This window comes from Narcine bancroftii, unplaced genomic scaffold (assembly GCF_036971445.1).
Source record: "Narcine bancroftii isolate sNarBan1 unplaced genomic scaffold, sNarBan1.hap1 Scaffold_151, whole genome shotgun sequence".
NCBI lineage: Eukaryota > Metazoa > Chordata > Chondrichthyes > Torpediniformes > Narcinidae > Narcine > Narcine bancroftii.
The window spans coordinates 3,716,080-3,737,180 of NW_027211886.1; positions in this window are offsets into that span (position 1 = coordinate 3,716,080).

Genomic DNA, 21,101 nt, shown 5'->3' on the forward strand with positions numbered 1-21,101 from the left:
CTGATGCTCCTCTGATGCTCCTCTGATGCTCCTCTGATTCTCCTCTGATGCTCCTCTGATACTCCTCTGATGCTCCTCTGATGCTCCTGTGATGCTCCTCTGATGCTCCTCTGCTGCACCTCTGATGCTCATCTGATGCTCCTCTTATTCTCCTCTGATGCTCCTCTGATGCTCCTCTGATGCTCCTCTGATGCTCCTCTGATCCACCTCTGATGCTGCTCTGATGCTCCTCTGATGCTCCTGTGATGCTCCTCTGATGCTCCTCTGCTGCTCCTCTGATGCTCATCTGATGCTCCTCTGATTCTCCTCTGATGTTCCTCTGATGCTCCTCTGATGCTCCTCTTATGCTCCTCTGATCCTCCTCTGATGCTCCTCTGATGCTCCTCTGATGCTCCTCTGATGCTCCTCTGATGCTACTCTGATGCTCCTCTGATGCTCCTCTGATGCTCCTCTGATGCTCCTCTGATGCTCCTCTGATGCTCCTCTGATGCTCCTCTGATCCTCCTCTGCTGCTCCTCTGATGCTCCTCTGATGCTCCTCTGATGCTCCTCTGATGCTCCTCTGATGCTCCTCTGAGGCTCCTCTGATGCTCCTCTGATGCTCCTCTGATGCTCCTCTGATGCTCCTCTGATGCTCCTCTGATGCTCCTCTGATGCTCCTGTGATGCTCCTGTGATGCTCCTGTGATCCTCCTCTGATGCTCCTCTGATGATCCTCTGATGCTCCTCTGATCCTCCTCTGATGCTCCTCTGATGCTCCTCTGATGCTCCTCTGATGCTCCTCTGATGCTCCTCTGATGCTCCTCTGAGGCTCCTCTGAGGCACCTCTGAGGCTCCTCTGATTCTCTTCTGATGCTCCTCTGATGCTCCTCTGATGCTCCTCTGATGCTCCTGTGATGCTCCTCTGATGCTCCTGTGATGCTGCTCTGCTGTTCCTCTGATGTTCCTCTGATGCTCCTCTGATGCTCCTCTGATGCTCCTCTGATGCTCCTCTGAGGCTCCTCTGATGCTCCTCTGATGCTCCTCTGATCCTCCTCTGATGCTCCTCTGATACTCCTCTGATGCTCCTCTGATGCTCCTCTGATGCTCCTCTGATGCTCCTCTGATGCTCCTCTGATGCTCCTCTGATGCTCCTCTGATGCTCCTCTGATGCTCCTGCTCCTGCTCCTGCTCCTGCTCCTGCTCCTGCTCCTGCTCCTGCTCCTGCTCCTGCTCCTGCTCCTGCTCCTGTTCCTGTTCCTGCTCCTGCTCCTGCTCCTGCTCCTGCTCCTGCTCCTGCTCCTGCTCCTGCTCCTGTACCTGCTCCTGCTGCTGCTCCTGCTCCTGCACCTCTGATGCTCCTCTGATGCACCTCAGATGCTCCTCTGATGCTCCTCTGATACTCCTCTGATGCTCCTTAGATGCTCCTCTGATGCTCCTCTGATGCTCCTCTGATGCTCCTCTGATGCCTCTGTGATGCTCCTCTGATGCTCCTCTGATTCTCCTCTGATGATCCGCTGATGCTCCTCTGATCCTCCTCTGATGCTCCACTGATGCTCCTCTGATGCTCCTCTGATGCTCCTCTGATGCTCCTCTGATGCTCCTCTGATGCTCCACTGATGCTCCTCTGATGCTCCTCTGATGTTCCTCTGATGCTCCTCTGATGCTCCTTTGATGCTCCTGCTCCTGCTCCTGCTCCTGCTCCTGCTCCTGCTCCTGCTCCTGCTCCTGCTCCTGCTCCTGCTCCTGCTCCTGCTCCTGCTCCTGCTCATGCTCCTGCCCCTGTTCCTGCTCCTGCTCCTGCTCCTGCTCCTGCTCCTGCTCCTGCTCCGGCTCCTGCTCCGGCTCCTGCTCCGGCTCCTGCTCCTGCACCTCTGATGCTCCTGCTCCTGCTCGATGCTCCTCTGATGCACCTCTGATGCTCCTCTGATGCTCCTCTGATGCTCCACTGATGCTCCTCAGATGCTCCTCTGATGCACCTCTGATGCTCCTCTGATGCTCCTATGATGCTCCTCTGATGCTCCTCAGATGCACCTCTGATGCACCTCTGATGCTCCTCTGATGCTCCTCTGATGCTCCTCTGATGCTCCTCTGATGCTCCTCTGTTGCTCCTCTGATGCTCCTCTGATGCTCCTCTGATGCTCCAATGATGCTCCAATGATGCTCCACTGATGCTCCTGTGATGCTCCTCTGATGCTCCTCTGATGCTCCTCTGATGCTCCTCTGATGCTCCTCTGATGCTCCTCTGATGCTCATCTGATGTTCCTCTGATACTCCTCTGATGCTCCTCTGAGGCTCCTCTGATGCTCCTCTGATGCTCCTCTGATGCTCCTCTGATGCTCCTCTGATGCTCCTCTGATGCTCCTCTGATGCTCCTCAGATGCTCCTCTGATGCACCTCTGATGCTCCTCTGATGCTCCTCTGATGCTCCTCTGATGCTCCTCTGATGCTCCTCTGTTGCTCCTCTGATGCTCCTCTGATGCTCCTCTGATGCTCCAATGATGCTTCTCAGATGCTCCTCTGATGCTCCTCTGATGCTCCTCTGATGCTCCTCTGTTGCACCTCTGATGCTCCTCTGATGCTCCTCTGATGCTCCTCTGATGCTCCTCTGATGCTCCTCTGATGCTCCTCTGATGCTGCTCTAATGCTCCTGTGATGCTGCTCTGCTGTTCCTCTGATGTTCCTCTGATGCTCCTCTTATGCTCCTCTGATGCTCCTCTGATGCTCCTCTGAGGCTCCTCTGATTCTCCTCTGATGCTCCTATGATGCTCCTCTGATGCTCCTCTGATGCTCCTCTGATGCTCCTCTGATGCTCCTCTGATGCTCCTCTGATGCTCCTCTGATGCTCCTCTGATCCTCCTCTGATGCTCCTCTGATGCTCCTCTGATGCTCCTCTGATGCTCCTCTGATGCTCCTCTGATGCTCCTCTGATGCTCCTGCTCCTGCTCCTGCTCCTGCTCCTGCTCCTGCTCCTGCTCCTGCTCCTGCTCCTGCTCCTGCTCCTGCTCCTGTTCCTGTTCCTGCTCCTGCTCCTGCTCCTGCTCCTGCTCCTGCTCCTGCTCCTGCTCCTGCTCCTGTTCCTGCTCCTGCTGCTGCTCCTGCTCCTGCACCTCTGATGCTCCTCTGATGCACCTCAGATGCTCCTCTGATGCTCCTCTGATACTCCTCTGATGCTCCTTAGATGCTCCTCTGATGCTCCTCTGATGCTCCTCTGATGCTCCTCTGATGCCTCTGTGATGCTCCTCTGATGCTCCTCTGATTCTCCTCTGATGCTCCGCTGATGCTCCTCTGACCCTCCTCTGATGCTCCACTGATGCTCCTCTGATGCTCCTCTGATGCTCCTCTGATGCTCTTCTGATGCTCCTCTGATGCTCCTCTGATGCTCCTCTGATGCTCCTCTGATGTTCCTCTGATGCTCCTCTGATGCTCCTTTGATGCTCCTGCTCCTGCTCCTGCTCCTGCTCCTGCTCCTGCTCCTGCTCCTGCTCCTGCTCCTGCTCCTGCTCCTGCTCCTGCTCCTGCTCCTGCTCATGCTCCTGCCCCTGCTCCTGCTCCTGCTCCTGCTCCTGCTCCTGCTCCTGCTCCTGCTCCGGCTCCTGCTCCGGCTCCTGCTCCGGCTCCTGCTCCTGCACCTCTGATGCTCCTGCTCCTGCTCGATGCTCCTCTGATGCACCTCTGATGCTCCTCTGATGCTCCTCTGATGCTCCACTGATGCTCCTCAGATGCTCCTCTGATGCACCTCTGATGCTCCTCTGATGCTCCTATGATGCTCCTCTGATGCTCCTCAGATGCTCCTCTGATGCACCTCTGATGCTCCTCTGATGCTCCTCTGATGCTCCTCTGATGCTCCTCTGATGCTCCTCTGTTGCTCCTCTGATGCTCCTCTGATGCTCCTCTGATGCTCCAATGATGCTCCAATGATGCTCCACTGATGCTCCTGTGATGCTCCTCTGATGCTCCTCTGATGCTCCTCTGATGCTCCTCTGATGCTCCTCTGATGCTCCTCTGATGCTCATCTGATGCTCCTCTGATACTCCTCTGATGCTCCTCTGAGGCTCCTCTGATGCTCCTCTGATGCTCCTCTGATGCTCCTCTGATGCTCCTCTGATGCTCCTCAGATGCTCCTCTGATGCACCTCTGATGCTCCTCTGATTCTCCTCTGATGCTCCTCTGATGCTCCTCTGATGCTCCTCTGATGCTCCTCTGATGCTCCTCTGATGCTCCTCTGATGCTCCTCTGATGCTCCTCTGATGCTCCTCTGATGCTCCTCTGATGCTCCTCTGATGCTCCTCTGATGCTCCTCTGATGTTCCTCTGATGCTCCTCTGATACTCCTTTGATGCTCCTGCTCCTGCTCCTGCTCCTGCTCCTGCTCCTGCTCCTGCTCCTGCTCCTGCTCCTGCTCCTGCTCCTGCTCCTGCTCCTGTCCTGCTCATGCTCCTGCCCCTGCTCCTGCTCCTGCTCCTGCTCCTGCTCCTGCTCCTGCTCCTGCTCCTGCTCCTGCTCCTGCTCCTGTTCCTGCTCCTGCTGCTGCTCCTGCTGCTGCTCCTGCTCCTGCACCTCTGATGCTCCTCTGATGCACCTCTGATGCTCCTCTGATGCTCCTCTGATACTCCTCTGATGCTCCTTAGATGCTCCTCTGATGCTCCTCTGATGCTCCTCTGATGCTCCTCTGATGCCTCTGTGATGCTCCTCTGATGCTCCTCTGATTCTCCTCTGATGCTCCGCTGATGCTCCTCTGATGCTCCTCTGATGCTCCTCTGATGATCCTCTGATCCTCCTCTGATGCTCCACTGATGCTCCTCTGATGCTCCTGTGATGCTCCTGTAATGCTCCTCTGATTCTCCTCTGATGCTCCTCTGATGCTCCTCTGATGCTCCTCTGATGCTCCTCTGATGCTCCTCTGATGCTCCTCTGATGCTCCTGTGATGCTCTTCTGATGCTCCTCTGATGCTCCTCTGATGCTCCTGTGATGCTCCTCTGATGCTCCTCTGCTGCTCCTCTGATGCTGATCTGATTCTCCTCTGATGCTCCTCTGATGCTCCTCTGATGCTCCTCTGATGCTCCTCTGATGCTCCTCTGATCCACCTCTGATGCTCCTCTGATGCTCCTCTGATGCTCCTCTGATGCTCCTCTGAGGCTCCTCTGATGCTCCTCTGATGCTCCTCTGATGCTCCTCTGATGCTCCTCTGATGCTCCTCTGATACTCCTCTGATGCTCCTCTGATGCTCCTGTGATGCTCCTCTGATGCTCCTCTGCTGCACCTCTGATGCTCATCTGATGCTCCTCTTATTCTCCTCTGATGCTCCTCTGATGCTCCTCTGATGCTCCTCTGATGCTCCTCTGATCCACCTCTGATGCTCCTCTGATGCTCCTCTGATGCTCCTCTGATGCTCCTCTGCTGCTCCTCTGATGCTCATCTGATGCTCCTCTGATGCTCCTCTGATGCTCCTCTGATGCTCCTCTGATGATCCTCTGATCCTCCTCTGATGCTCCACTGATGCTCCTCTGATGCTCCTGTGATGCTCCTGTAATGCTCCTCTGATTCTCCTCTGATGCTCCTCTGATGCTCCTCTGATGCTCCTCTGATGCTCCTCTGATGCTCCTCTGATGCTCCTCTGATGCTCCTCTGATGCTCCTCTGATGCTCCTCTGATGCTCCTCTGATGCTCCTGTGATGCTCTTCTGATGCTCCTCTGATGCTCCTCTGATGCTCCTGTGATGCTCCTCTGATGCTCCTCTGCTGCTCCTCTGATGCTGATCTGATTCTCCTCTGATGCTCCTCTGATGCTCCTCTGATGCTCCTCTGATGCTCCTCTGATGCTCCTCTGATCCTCCTCTGATGCTCCTCTGATGCTCCTCTGATGCTCCTCTGATGCTCCTCTGAGGCTCCTCTGATGCTCCTCTGATGCTCCTCTGATGCTCCTCTGATGCTCCTCTGATGCTCCTCTGATACTCCTCTGATGCTCCTCTGATGCTCCTGTGATGCTCCTCTGATGCTCCTCTGCTGCACCTCTGATGCTCATCTGATGCTCCTCTTATTCTCCTCTGATGCTCCTCTGATGCTCCTCTGATGCTCCTCTGATGCTCCTCTGATCCACCTCTGATGCTCCTCTGATGCTCCTCTGATGCTCCTCTGATGCTCCTGTGATGCTCCTCTGATGCTCCTCTGCTGCTCCTCTGATGCTCATCTGATGCTCCTCTGATTCTCCTCTGATGTTCCTCTGATGCTCCTCTGATGCTCATCTTATGCTCCTCTGATCCTCCTCTGATGCTCCTCTGATGCTCCTCTGATGCTCCTCTGATGCTCCTCTGATGCTACTCTGATGCTCCTCTGATGCTCCTCTGATGCTCCTCTGATGCTCCTCTGATGCTCCTCTGATGCTCCTCTGATGCTCCTCTGATCCTCCTCTGCTGCTCCTCTGATGCTCCTCTGATGCTCCTCTGATGCTCCTCTGATGCTCCTCTGATGCTCCTCTGAGGCTCCTCTGATGCTCCTCTGATGCTCCTCTGATGCTCCTCTGATGCTCCTCTGATGCTCCTCTGATGCTCCTCTGATGCTCCTGTGATGCTCCTGTGATGCTCCTGTGATCCTTCTCTGATGCTCCTCTGATGCTCCTCTGATGCTCCTCTGATCCTCCTCTGATGCTCCTCTGATGCTCCTCTGATGCTCCTCTGATGCTCCTCTGATGCTCCTCTGATGCTCCTCTGAGGCTCCTCTGAGGCACCTCTGAGGCTACTCTGATTCTCTTCTGATGCTCCTCTGATGCTCCTCTGATGCTCCTCTGATGCTCCTGTGATGCTCCTCTGATGCTCCTGTGATGCTGCTCTGCTGTTCCTCTGATGTTCCTCTGATGCTCCTCTGATGCTCCTCTGATGCTCCTCTGAGGCTCCTCTGATGCTCCTCTGATGCTCCTCTGATCCTCCTCTGATCCTCCTCTGATACTCCTCTGATGCTCCTCTGATGCTCCTCTGATGCTCCTATGATGCTCCTCTGATGCTCCTCTGATGCTCCTCTGATGCTCCTCTGATGCTCCTCTGATGCTCCTCTGATGCTCCTCTGATGCTCCTCTGATCCTCCTCTGATGCTCCTCTGATGCTCCTCTGATGCTCCTGCTCCTGCTCCTGCTCCTGCTCCTGCTCCTGCTCCTGCTCCTGCTCCTGCTCCTGCTCCTGCTCCTGCTCCTGTTCCTGTTCCTGCTCCTGCTCCTGCTCCTGCTCCTGCTCCTGCTCCTGCTCCTGCTCCTGCTCCTGCTCCTGTACCTGCTCCTGCTGCTGCTCCTGCTCCTGCACCTCTGATGCTCCTCTGATGCACCTCAGATGCTCCTCTGATGCTCCTCTGATACTCCTCTGATGCTCCTTAGATGCTCCTCTGATGCTCCTCTGATGCTCCTCTGATGCTCCTCTGATGCCTCTGTGATGCTCCTCTGATGCTCCTCTGATTCTCCTCTGATGCTCCGCTGATGCTCCTCTGATCCTCCTCTGATGCTCCACTGATGCTCCTCTGATGCTCCTCTGATGCTCCTCTGATGCTCCTCTGATGCTCCTCTGATGCTCCTCTGATGCTCCTCTGATGCTCCTCTGATGTTCCTCTGATGCTCCTCTGATGCTCCTTTGATGCTCCTGCTCCTGCTCCTGCTCCTGCTCCTGCTCCTGCTCCTGCTCCTGCTCCTGCTCCTGCTCCTGCTCCTGCTCCTGCTCCTGCTCCTGCTCATGCTCCTGCCCCTGCTCCTGCTCCTGCTCCTGCTCCTGCTCCTGCTCCTGCTCCTGCTCCGGCTCCTGCTCCGGCTCCTGCTCCGGCTCCTGCTCCTGCACCTCTGATGCTCCTGCTCCTGCTCGATGCTCCTCTGATGCACCTCTGATGCTCCTCTGATGCTCCTCTGATGCTCCACTGATGCTCCTCAGATGCTCCTCTGATGCACCTCTGATGCTCCTCTGATGCTCCTATGATGCTCCTCTGATGCTCCTCAGATGCTCCTCTGATGCACCTCTGATGCTCCTCTGATGCTCCTCTGATGCTCCTCTGATGCTCCTCTGATGCTCCTCTGTTGCTCCTCTGATGCTCCTCTGATGCTCCTCTGATGCTCCAATGATGCTCCAATGATGCTCCACTGATGCTCCTGTGATGCTCCTCTGATGCTCCTCTGATGCTCCTCTGATGCTCCTCTGATGCTCCTCTGATGCTCCTCTGATGCTCATCTGATGCTCCTCTGATACTCCTCTGATGCTCCTCTGAGGCTCCTCTGATGCTCCTCTGATGCTCCTCTGATGCTCCTCTGATGCTCCTCTGATGCTCCTCTGATGCTCCTCAGATGCTCCTCTGATGCACCTCTGATGCTCCTCTGATGCTCCTCTGATGCTCCTCTGATGCTCCTCTGATGCTCCTCTGTTGCTCCTCTGATGCTCCTCTGATGCTCCTCTGTTGCACCTCTGATGCTCCTCTGATGCTCCTCTGATGCTCCTCTGATGCTCCTCTGATGCTCCTCTGATGCTCCTCTGATGCTCCTGTGATGCTGCTCTAATGCTCCTGTGATGCTGCTCTGCTGTTCCTCTGATGTTCCTCTGATGCTCCTCTTATGCTCCTCTGATGCTCCTCTGATGCTCCTCTGAGGCTCCTCTGATTCTCCTCTGATGCTCCTCTGATCCTCCTCTGATGCTCCTCTGATACTCCTCTGATGCTCCTCTGATGCTCCTCTGATGCTCCTCTGATGCTCCTCTGATGCTCCTCTGATGCTCCTCTGATGCTCCTGCTCCTGCTCCTGCTCCTGCTCCTGCTCCTGCTCCTGCTCCTGCTCCTGCTCCTGCTCCTGCTCCTGCTCCTGTTCCTGTTCCTGCTCCTGCTCCTGCTCCTGCTCCTGCTCCTGCTCCTGCTCCTGCTCCTGCTCCTGTTCCTGCTCCTGCTGCTGCTCCTGCTCCTGCACCTCTGATGCTCCTCTGATGCACCTCAGATGCTCCTCTGATGCTCCTCTGATACTCCTCTGATGCTCCTTAGATGCTCCTCTGATGCTCCTCTGATGCTCCTCTGATGCTCCTCTGATGCCTCTGTGATGCTCCTCTGATGCTCCTCTGATTCTCCTCTGATGCTCCGCTGATGCTCCTCTGACCCTCCTCTGATGCTCCACTGATGCTCCTCTGATGCTCCTCTGATGCTCCTCTGATGCTCCTCTGATGCTCCTCTGATGCTCCTCTGATGCTCCTCTGATGCTCCTCTGATGTTCCTCTGATGCTCCTCTGATGCTCCTTTGATGCTCCTGCTCCTGCTCCTGCTCCTGCTCCTGCTCCTGCTCCTGCTCCTGCTCCTGCTCCTGCTCCTGCTCCTGCTCCTGCTCCTGCTCCTGCTCATGCTCCTGCCCCTGCTCCTGCTCCTGCTCCTGCTCCTGCTCCTGCTCCTGCTCCTGCTCCGGCTCCTGCTCCGGCTCCTGCTCCGGCTCCTGCTCCTGCACCTCTGATGCTCCTGCTCCTGCTCGATGCTCCTCTGATGCACCTCTGATGCTCCTCTGATGCTCCTCTGATGCTCCACTGATGCTCCTCAGATGCTCCTCTGATGCACCTCTGATGCTCCTCTGATGCTCCTATGATGCTCCTCTGATGCTCCTCAGATGCTCCTCTGATGCACCTCTGATGCTCCTCTGATGCTCCTCTGATGCTCCTCTGATGCTCCTCTGATGCTCCTCTGTTGCTCCTCTGATGCTCCTCTGATGCTCCTCTGATGCTCCAATGATGCTCCAATGATGCTCCACTGATGCTCCTGTGATGCTCCTCTGATGCTCCTCTGATGCTCCTCTGATGCTCCTCTGATGCTCCTCTGATGCTCCTCTGATGCTCATCTGATGCTCCTCTGATACTCCTCTGATGCTCCTCTGAGGCTCCTCTGATGCTCCTCTGATGCTCCTCTGATGCTCCTCTGATGCTCCTCTGATGCTCCTCTGATGCTCCTCTGATGCTCCTCAGATGCTCCTCTGATGCACCTCTGATGCTCCTCTGATTCTCCTCTGATGCTCCTCTGATGCTCCTCTGATGCTCCTCTGTTGCTCCTCTGATGCTCCTCTGATGCTCCTCTGATGCTCCAATGATGCTTCTCAGATGCTCCTCTGATACTCCTCTGATGCTCCTCTGATGCTCCTCTGTTGCACCTCTGATGCTCCTCTGATGCTCCTCTGATGCTCCTCTGATGCTCCTCTGATGCTCCTCTGATGCTCCTCTGATGCTCATCTGATACTCCTCTGATACTCCTCTGATGCTCCTCTGAGGCTCCTCTGATGCTCCTCTGATGCTCCTCTGATGCTCCTCTGATGCTCCTCTGATGCCTCTGTGATGCTCCTCTGATGCTCCTCTGATTCTCCTCTGATGCTCCGCTGATGCTCCTCTGATGCTCCTCTGATGCTCCTCTGATGCTCCTCTGTTGCTCCTCTGATGCTCCTCTGATGCTCCTCTGATGCTCCAATGATGCTCCATTGATGCTCCACTGATGCTCCTGTGATGCTCCTCTGATGCTCCTCTGATGCTCCTCTGATGCTCCTCTGATGCTCCTCTGATGCTCCTCTGATGCTCCTCTGATGCTCATCTGATGCTCCTCTGATACTCCTCTGATGCTCCTCTGAGGCTCCTCTGATGCTCCTCTGATGCTCCTCTGATGCTCCTCTGATGCTCCTCTGATGCTCCTCTGATGCTCCTCTGATGCTCCTCTGATGCTCCTCTGATGCTCCTCTGATGCTCCTCTGACGCTCCTCTGATGCTCCTCTGATTCCCGGCCTCTGATTCCCTGCTTCTGATTCTGATTCCCTGCCTCTGATTCCCCATCTCTGATTCCGCACATCTGATTCCTTGCCTCTGATTCCCCGCCTCAGATTCCCCAGCACTGATTTCCCGCCTCTGATTCCCGGGATCCGATTCCCTGCCTCTGATTCCCCGCCTCTGATTCCCCATCTCTGATTCCCCGCCTCTGATTCCCCGTGTCTGATTCCCTGCCTCTGATTCCCCGCCTCTGATTCCCCATATCTGATTCCCCGCCTCTGTTTTCCCGCCTCTGATTCCCTGCCTCTGATTCCCCATATCTGATTCCCCGCCTCTGATTCCCCAACTCTGATTCCCCGCCTCTGATTCCCCAGCTCTGAATCCCCGCCTCTGATTCCCCGCGTCTGATTCCCTGCCTCTGATTCCCCGCCTCTGATTCCCCATCTGTGATTCACAACCTCTGATGCCCCACCTCTGATTCCCCATATCTGATTCCCCGCCTCTGTTTCCCCGCCTCTGATTCCCCGCCTCTGATTCCCCATATCTGATTCCCCGCCTCTGATTGCCCACCTCTGATTCCCCGCGTCTGATTCCCTGCGTCTGATTCCCCGCCTCTGATTCCCCATCTCTGATTCACCACCTCTGATTCCCAGCCTCTGATTCCCCATCTCTGATTCCGCACATCCGATTCCCTGCCTATGATTCCCCACCTCTGATTCCCCGCCTCTGATTCCCCATATCTGATTCCATGCCTCTGTTTCCCCGCCTCTGATTCCCCACCTCTGTTTCCCCATATCTGATTCCCCGCCTCTGATTCCCCAACTCTAATACCCCGCCTCTGATTCCCCAGCTCTGATTCCCCGCCTCTGATTCCCCGCATCTGATTCCCTGCCTCTGATTCCCCGCCTCTGATTCCAGGCCTCTGATTCCCAGCATCTGCTTCCGGCCTCTAATTCCCGGCCTCTGATTCCCTGCTTCTGATTCTGATTCCCTGCCTCTGATTCCCCATCTCTGATTCCGCACATCTGATTCCTAGCCTCTGATTCCCCACCTCTGATTCCCCATATCTGATTCCCCGCCTGGGTTTCCCCGCCTCTGATTCCCCGCCTCTGTTTCCCAATATCTAAGTCCCCACCTCTGATTCCCCAAATCTGATTCCCCACCTCTGATTCCCCAGCTCTGATTCCCCGCCTCTGATTCCCCGCATCTGATTTCCTGCATCTGATTCCAAGCCTCTGATTCCCCGCCTCTGATTCCCTGCCTCTGATTCCCCATCTCCGATTCCGCACATCTGATTCCCTTCCTCTGATTCCCCGCCTCTGATTCCCCGCCTCTGATTCCCTGCCTCTGATTCCCAACCTCGGATTCCCCACCTCTGATTCCCCATATCTGATTCCCCGCCTCTGTTTCCCCGCCTCTGATTCCCCGCCTCTGATTCCCAACTCTGATTCCCCGCCTCTGATTCCCCAGCTCTGATTCCCCGTGTTTGATTCCCTGCCTCTGATTCCCTGCCCTGATTCCCCATCTCTGTTTCACCGCCTTTGATTCGCCACCTCTGATTCCCCATATCTGATTACCCGCCTCTGTTTCCCCGACTCTGATTCCCTGCCTCTGATTCCCAACCTCTGATTCCACACCTCTGATTCCCCATATCAGATTCCCCGCCTCTATTTCCCCATATCTGATTCCCCGCCTCTGATTCCCCAACTCTGATTCCCCGCCTCTGATTCCCCATCTCTGATTCCACGCCTCTGATTCCCCGTGTCTGATTCCCTGCCTCTGATTCCCCGCCTCTGATTCCCTGACCCTGATTCCCCAATTCTGATTCCCCATATCTGATTCCCCGCCTCTGTTTCCCCGCCTCTGATTCCCCACCTCTGATTTCCCATATCTGATTCCCTGCCTCTGATTCCCCAACTCTGATTCACCGCCTCTGATTCCCCAGCTCTGAATCCCCGCCTCTGATTCCCCGCGTCTGATTCCCTGCCTCTGATTCCCCGCCTTGATTCCCCATCTCTGATTCACAACCTCTGATTCCCCACCTCTGATTCCCTATATTTGATTCCCCGCCTCTGTTTCCCCGCCTCTGATTCACTGCCTCTGATTCCCCACATCTGATTCCCGGCCTCTGATTCCCCGCCTCTGATTCCCCGCCTCTGATTCCCTGCCTCTGATTCCCCATCTCCGATTCCGCACATCTGATTCCCTTCCTCTGATTCCCCACCTCTGATTCCCCGTCTCTGATTCCCTGCCTCTGATTCCCAACCTTGGATTCCCCACCTCTGATTCCCCATATCTGATTCCCCGCCTCTGTTTCCCCGCCTCTGATTCCCCGCCTCTGATTCCCAACTCTGATTCCCCGCCTCTGATTCCCCAGCTCTGATTCCCCGTGTTTGATTCCCTGCCTCTGATTCCCTGCCCTGATTCCCCATCTCTGTTTCACCGCCTTTGATTCGCCACCTCTGATTCCCCATATCTGATTCCCCGCCTCTGATTCCCCGCCTCTAATTCCCGGCCTCTGATTCCCTGCTTCTGATTCTGATTCCCTGCCTCTGATTCCCCATCTCTGATTCCGCACATCTGATTCCTAGCCTCTGATTCCCCACCTCTGATTCCCCATATCTGATTCCCCGCCTGGGTTTCCCCGCCTCTGATTCCCCGCCTCTGTTTCCCAATATCTAAGTCCCCACCTCTGATTCCCCAAATCTGATTCCCCACCTCTGATTCCCCAGCTCTGATTCCCCGCCTCTGATTCCCCGCATCTGATTTCCTGCATCTGATTCCAAGCCTCTGATTCCCCGCCTCTGATTCCCTGCCTCTGATTCCCCATCTCCGATTCCGCACATCTGATTCCCTTCCTCTGATTCCCCGCCTCTGATTCCCCGCCTCTGATTCCCTGCCTCTGATTCCCAACCTCGGATTCCCCACCTCTGATTCCCCATATCTGATTCCCCGCCTCTGTTTCCCCGCCTCTGATTCCCCGCCTCTGATTCCCAACTCTGATTCCCCGCCTCTGATTCCCCAGCTCTGATTCCCCGTGTTTGATTCCCTGCCTCTGATTCCCTGCCCTGATTCCCCATCTCTGTTTCACCGCCTTTGATTCGCCACCTCTGATTCCCCATATCTGATTACCCGCCTCTGTTTCCCCGACTCTGATTCCCTGCCTCTGATTCCCAACCTCTGATTCCACACCTCTGATTCCCCATATCAGATTCCCCGCCTCTATTTCCCCATATCTGATTCCCCGCCTCTGATTCCCCAACTCTGATTCCCCGCCTCTGATTCCCCATCTCTGATTCCCCGCCTCTGATTCCCCGTGTCTGATTCCCTGCCTCTGATTCCCCGCCTCTGATTCCCTGACCCTGATTCCCCAATTCTGATTCCCCATATCTGATTCCCCGCCTCTGTTTCCCCGCCTCTGATTCCCCACCTCTGATTTCCCATATCTGATTCCCTGCCTCTGATTCCCCAACTCTGATTCACCGCCTCTGATTCCCCAGCTCTGAATCCCCGCCTCTGATTCCCCGCGTCTGATTCCCTGCCTCTGATTCCCCGCCTTGATTCCCCATCTCTGATTCACAACCTCTGATTCCCCACCTCTGATTCCCTATATTTGATTCCCCGCCTCTGTTTCCCCGCCTCTGATTCACTGCCTCTGATTCCCCACATCTGATTCCCGGCCTCTGATTCCCCGCCTCTGATTCCCCGCCTCTGATTCCCTGCCTCTGATTCCCCATCTCCGATTCCGCACATCTGATTCCCTTCCTCTGATTCCCCACCTCTGATTCCCCGTCTCTGATTCCCTGCCTCTGATTCCCAACCTCGGATTCCCCACCTCTGATTCCCCATATCTGATTCCCCGCCTCTGTTTCCCCGCCTCTGATTCCCCGCCTCTGATTCCCAACTCTGATTCCCCGCCTCTGATTCCCCAGCTCTGATTCCCCGTGTTTGATTCCCTGCCTCTGATTCCCTGCCCTGATTCCCCATCTCTGTTTCACCGCCTTTGATTCGCCACCTCTGATTCCCCATATCTGATTCCCCGCCTCTGATTCCCCGCCTCTGATTCCCTGCCTCTGATTCCCCATCTCCGATTCCGCACATCTGATTCCCTTCCTCTGATTCCCCGCCTCTGATTCCCCGCCTCTGATTCCCTGCCTCTGATTCCCAACCTCGGATTCCCCACCTCCGATTCCCCATATCTGATTCCCCGCCTCTGTTTCCCCGCCTCTGATTCCCCGCCTCTGATTCCCAACTCTGATTCCCCGCCTCTGATTCCCCAGCTCTGATTCCCCGTGTTTGATTCCCTGCCTCTGATTCCCTGCCCTGATTCCCCATCTCTGTTTCACCGCCTTTGATTCGCCACCTCTGATTCCCCATATCTGATTACCCGCCTCTGTTTCCCCGACTCTGATTCCCTGCCTCTGATTCCCAACCTCTGATTCCACACCTCTGATTCCCATATCTGATTCCCCGCCTCTATTGCCCCATATCTGATTCCCCGCCTCTGATTCCCCAACTCTGATTCCCCGCCTCTGATTCCCCATCTCTGATTCCCCGCCTCTGATTCCCCGTTTCTGATTCCCTGCCTCTGATTCCCCGCCTCTGATTCCCCGCCTCTGATTCCCTGCCACTGATTCGCTGCCCCTGATTCCCCAATTCTGATTCCCCATATCTGATTCCCCGCCTCTGTTTCCCCGCCTCTGATTCCCCACCTCTGATTTCCCATATCTGATTCCCTGCCTCTGATTCCCCAACTCTGATTCCCTATATTTGATTCCCCGCCTCTGTTTCCCCGCCTCTGATTCACTGCCTCTGATTCCCCACATCTGATTCCCCATCTCTGATTCCGCACAACCGATTCCCTGCCTATGATTCCCCGACTCTGATTCCCCACCTCTGATTCCCCAGCTCTGATTCCCCGCCTCTGATTCCCCGCGTATGATTCCCTGCCTGTGATTCCCCGACTCTGATTCCACATCTCTAATTCCCCACCTCTGATTCCCCGTGTCTGATTCCCTTCCTTTGATTCCCCGCCTCTGATTCCCCGCCTCTGATTCCCTGCCACTGATTCCCCGCCCCTGATTCCCCACCTCTGATTCCCCATATCTTATTCCCCGCCTCTGTTTCCCCCCCTCTGATTCCCAGCCTCTGATTCCCCATATCTGATTCCCCGCCTCTGATTCCCCATATCTGATTCCCCGCCTCTATTTCCCCATATCTGCTTCGCCGCCTCTGATTCCCCAACTCTGATTCCCCGCCTCTGATTCCCCAGCTCTGATTCCCCGCCTTGATTCCCCATCTCTGATTCACAACCTCTGATTCCCCACCTCTGATTCCCTATATTTGATTCCCCGCCTCTATTTCCCCGCCTCTGATTCACTGCCTCTGATTCCCCACATCTGATTCCCGGCCTCTGATTCCCCGCCTCTGATTCCCCGCCTCTGATTCCCTGCCTCTGATTCCCCATCTCCGATTCCGCACATCTGATTCCCTTCCTCTGATTCCCCACCTCTGATTCCCCGTCTCTGATTCCCTGCCTCTGATTCCCAACCTCGGATTCCCCACCTCTGATTCCCCATATCTGATTCCCCGCCTCTGTTTCCCCGCCTCTGATTCCCCGCCTCTGATTCCCAACTCTGATTCCCCGCCTCTGATTCCCCAGCTCTGATTCCCCGTGTTTGATTCCCTGCCTCTGATTCCCTGCCCTGATTCCCCATCTCTGTTTCACCGCCTTTGATTCGCCACCTCTGATTCCCCATATCTGATTCCCCGCCTCTGATTCCCCGCCTCTGATTCCCTGCCTCTGATTCCCCATCTCCGATTCCGCACATCTGATTCCCTTCCTCTGATTCCCCGCCTCTGATTCCCCGCCTCTGATTCCCTGCCTCTGATTCCCAACCTCGGATACCACACCTCCGATTCCCCATATCTGATTCCCCGCCTCTGTTTCCCCGCCTCTCTTTCCCCGCCTCTGATTCCCAACTCTGATTCCCCGCCTCTGATTCCCCAGCTCTGATTCCCCGTGTTTGATTCCCTGCCTCTGATTCCCTGCCCTGATTCCCCATCTCTGTTTCACCGCCTTTGATTCGCCACCTCTGATTCCCCATATCTGATTACCCGCCTCTGTTTCCCCGACTCTGATTCCCTGCCTCTGATTCCCAACCTCTGATTCCACACCTCTGATTCCCCATATCTGATTCCCCGCCTCTATTTCCCCATATCTGATTCCCCGCCTCTGATTCCCCAACTCTGATTCCCCGCCTCTGATTCCCCATCTCTGATTCCCCGCCTCTGATTCCCCGTGTCTGATTCCCTGCCTCTGATTCCCCGCCTCTGATTCCCCGCCTCTGATTCCCTGCCACTGATTCGCTGCCCCTGATTCCCCAATTCTGATTCCCCATATCTGATTCCCCGCCTCTGTTTCCCCGCCTCTGATTCCCCACCTCTGATTTCCCATATCTGATTCCCTGCCTCTGATTCCCCAACTCTGATTCCCTATATTTGATTCCCCGCCTCTGTTTCCCCGCCTCTGATTCACTGCCTCTGATTCCCCACATCTGATTCCCCATCTCTGATTCCGCACAACCGATTCCCTGCCTATGATTCCCCGACTCTGATTCCCCACCTCTGATTCCCCAGCTCTGATTCCCCGCCTCTGATTCCCCGCGTCTGATTCCCTGCCTGTGATTCCCCGCCTCTGATTCCACATCTCTGATTCCCCACCTCTGATTCCCCGTGTCTGATTCCCTTCCTTTGATTCCCCGCCTCTGATTCCCCGCCTCTGATTCCCTGCCACTGATTCCCCGCCCCTGATTCCCCACCTCTGATTCCCCATATCTTATTCCCCGCCTCTGTTTCCCCCCCTCTGATTCCCAGCCTCTGATTCCCCATATCTGATTCCCCGCATCTGATTCCCCATATCTGATTCCCCGCCTCTATTTCCCCATATCTGCTTCGCCGCCTCTGATTCCCCAACTCTGATTCCCCGCCTCTGATTCCCCAGCTCCGATTTCCCGCCTCTGATTCCCGGCATCCGATTCCCTGCCTCTGATTCCCCGCCTCTGATTCCCCATCTCTGATTCCCCGCCTCTGATTCCCCGTATCTGATTCCCTGCCTCTGATTCCCCGCCTCTGATTCCCCATATCTGATTCCCCGCCTCTGTTTTCCCGCCTCTGATTCCCTGCCTCTGATTCCCCATATCTGATTCCCCGCCTCTGATTCCCCAACTCTGATTCCCAGCCTCTGATTCCCCAGCTCTGAATCCCCGCCTCTGATTCCCCGCGTCTGATTCCCTGCCTCTGATTCCCCGCCTCTGATTCCCCATCTGTGATTCACAACCTCTGATGCCCCACCTCTGATTCCCCATATCTGATTCCCCGCCTCTGTTTCCCCGCCTCTGATTCCCCGCCTCTGATTCCCCATATCTGATTCCCCGCCTCTGATTGCCCACCTCTGATTCCCCGCGTCTGATTCCCTGCCTCTGATTCCCCGCCTCTGATTCCCAATCTCTGATTCACCACCTCTGATTCCCAGCCTCTGATTCCCCATCTCTGATTCCGCACATCCGATTCCCTGCCTATGATTCCCCACCTCTGATTCCCCGCCTCTCATTCCCCATATCTGATTCCCTGCCTCTGTTTCCCCGCCTCTGATTCCCCACCTCTGTTTCCCCATATCTGATTCCCCGCCTCTGATTCCCGAACTCTAATACCCCGCCTCTGATTCCCCAGCTCTGATTCCCCGCCTCTGATTCCCCGCATCTGATTCCCTGCCTCTGATTCCCCGCCTCTGATTCCAGGCCTCTGATTCCCAGTATCTGATTCGGGCCTCTGATTCCCGGCCTCTGATTCCCTGCTTCTGATTCTGATTCCCTGCCTCTGATTCCCCATCTCTGATTCCGCACATCTGATTCCTTGCCTCTGATTCCCCACCTCTGATTCCCCATATCTGATTCCCCGCCTGGGTTTCCCCGCCTCTGATTCCCCGCCTCTGTTTCCCAATATCTAAGTCCCCGCCTCTGATTCCCCAAATCTGATTCCCCACCTCTGATTCCCCAGCTCTGATTCCCCGCCTCTGATTCCCCGCATCTGATTCCCTGCATCTGATTCCAAGCCTCTGATTCCCTGCCTCTGATTCCCAACCTCTGATTCCCCACCTCTGATTCCCCATATCTGATTCCCCGCCTCTGTTTCCTCGCCTCGGATTCCCCGCCTCTGTTTCCCCATATCTGATTCCCGGCCTCTGATTCCCCGCCTCTGATTCCCCGCCTCTGATTCCCTGCCTCTGATTCCCAACCTCGGATTCCCCACCTCTGATTCCCCATATCTGATTCCCCGCCTTTGTTTCCCCGCCTCTGATTCCCCGCCTCTGATTCCCAACTCTGATTCCCCACCTCTGATTCCCCAGCTCTGATTCCCCGTGTTTGATTCCCTGCCTCTGATTCCCTGCCCTGATTCCCCATCTCTGTTTCACCGCCTTTGATTCGCCACCTCTGATTCCCCATATCTGATTCCCCGCCTCTGTTTCCCCGACTCTGATTCCCTGCCTCTGATTCCCAACCTCTTATTCCACACCTCTGATTCCCCATATCTGATTCCCCGCCTCTATTTCCCCATATCTGATTCCCCGCCTCTGATTCCCCAACTCTGATTCCCCGCCTCTGATTCCCCAGCTCTGATTCCCTGACTCTGATTCCCGGCATCCGATTCCCTGCCTCTGATTTCCCGCCTCTGATTCCCCATCTCTGATTCCCCGCCTCTGATTCCCCGCGTCTGATTCCCCGCCTCTGATTCCCTGCCACTGATTCCCTGCCCCTGATTCCCCACCTCTGATTCCCCACATCTGATTCCCCGCCTCTGTTTCCCCGCCTCTGATTCCCCGCCTCTGATTCCCCATATCTGATTCCCTGCCTCTGATTCCCCAACTCTGATTCCCCGCCTCTGATTCCCCAGCTCTGAATCCCCGCCTCTGATTCCCCGCGTCTGATTCCCTGCCTCTGATTCCCCGCCTTGATTCCCCATCTCTGATTCACAACCTCTGATTCCCCACCTCTGATTCCCTATATTTGATTCCCCTCCTCTGTTTCCCCGCCTCTGATTCCCCGCCTCTGATTCCCCATATCTGATTCCCCGCCTCTGATTGCCCACCTCTGATTCCCAGCCTCTGATTCGCCAGCTCTGATTCCCCGCCTCTGATTCCCCGCATCTGATTCCCTGCCTCTGATTCCCCGCCTCTGATTCCCCATCTCTGATTCACCGCCTTTGATTCGCCACCTCTGATTCCCCATATCTGATTCCCCACCTCTGATTCCCGGCCTCTTATTCCCAGCATCTTATTCCCGGCCTCTGATTCCCGGCCTCTGATTCCCCGCTTCTGATTCTGATTCCCTGCCTCTTATTCCCCATCTCTGATTCCGCACATCTGATTCCCTGCCTCTGATTCCCCACCTCTGATTCCCCATATCTGATTCCCCGCCTCTGTTTCCCCGCCTCTGATTCCCCGCCTCTGTTTCCCTATATCTAATTCCCCACCTCTGATGCCCCAACTCTGATTCCCCGCCTCTGATTCCCCAGCTCTGATTCCCCGCCTCTGATTCCCTGCATCCGATTCCCCATATCTGATTCCCCGCCTCTGTTTCACCGCCTCTGATTCCCCGCCTCTGTTTCCCCATATCTGATTCCCGCCTCTGATTCCCAACTATGAATCCCCTCCTCTGATTCCCCAGCTCTGATTCCCTGCCTCTGATTCCCCGCGTTCTATTCCCTGCCTCTGATTCCCCGCCTGTGATTCCCCATCACTGATTCACCACCTCTGATTCCCTACATCTGATTCCCCATATCTAATTCCCCGCCTCTGTTTGCCCGCCTCTGATTCCCCGCCTCTGTTTCCCCATATCTGATTCCCCGCCTCTGAATCCCCAACTCTGATTCCCTGCCTCAGATTCCCCAGCTCTGATTCCCCGCCTTTGATTCCCCCCGTCTGATTCCCAGCCTCTGAATCCCCGTGTCTGATTTCCTGCCTCTGATTCCCCGCCTCTGATTCCCCATCTCTGATTCACCGCCTGATTCCCCACCTCTGATTGCCCCTCTCTGATTCCGCACATCCAATTCCCTGCCTCTGATTCCCCAACTCTGATTCCACACCTCTGATTCCCCATCTCTCATTCCCCGCCTCAGATTCCACACGTCTGATTCCTTGCCTCTGATTCCCCGCCTCCGATTCCCTGCCTCTGATTCCCCATATCTGATTCCCCGCCTCTGATTCCCCAACTCTGATTCCCCACCTCTGTTTCCCCGCCTCGGATTCCCCGCCTCTGTTTCCCCATATCTGATTCCCGGCCTCTGATTCCCCGCCTCTGATTCCCCGCCTCTGATTCCCTGCCTCTGATTCCC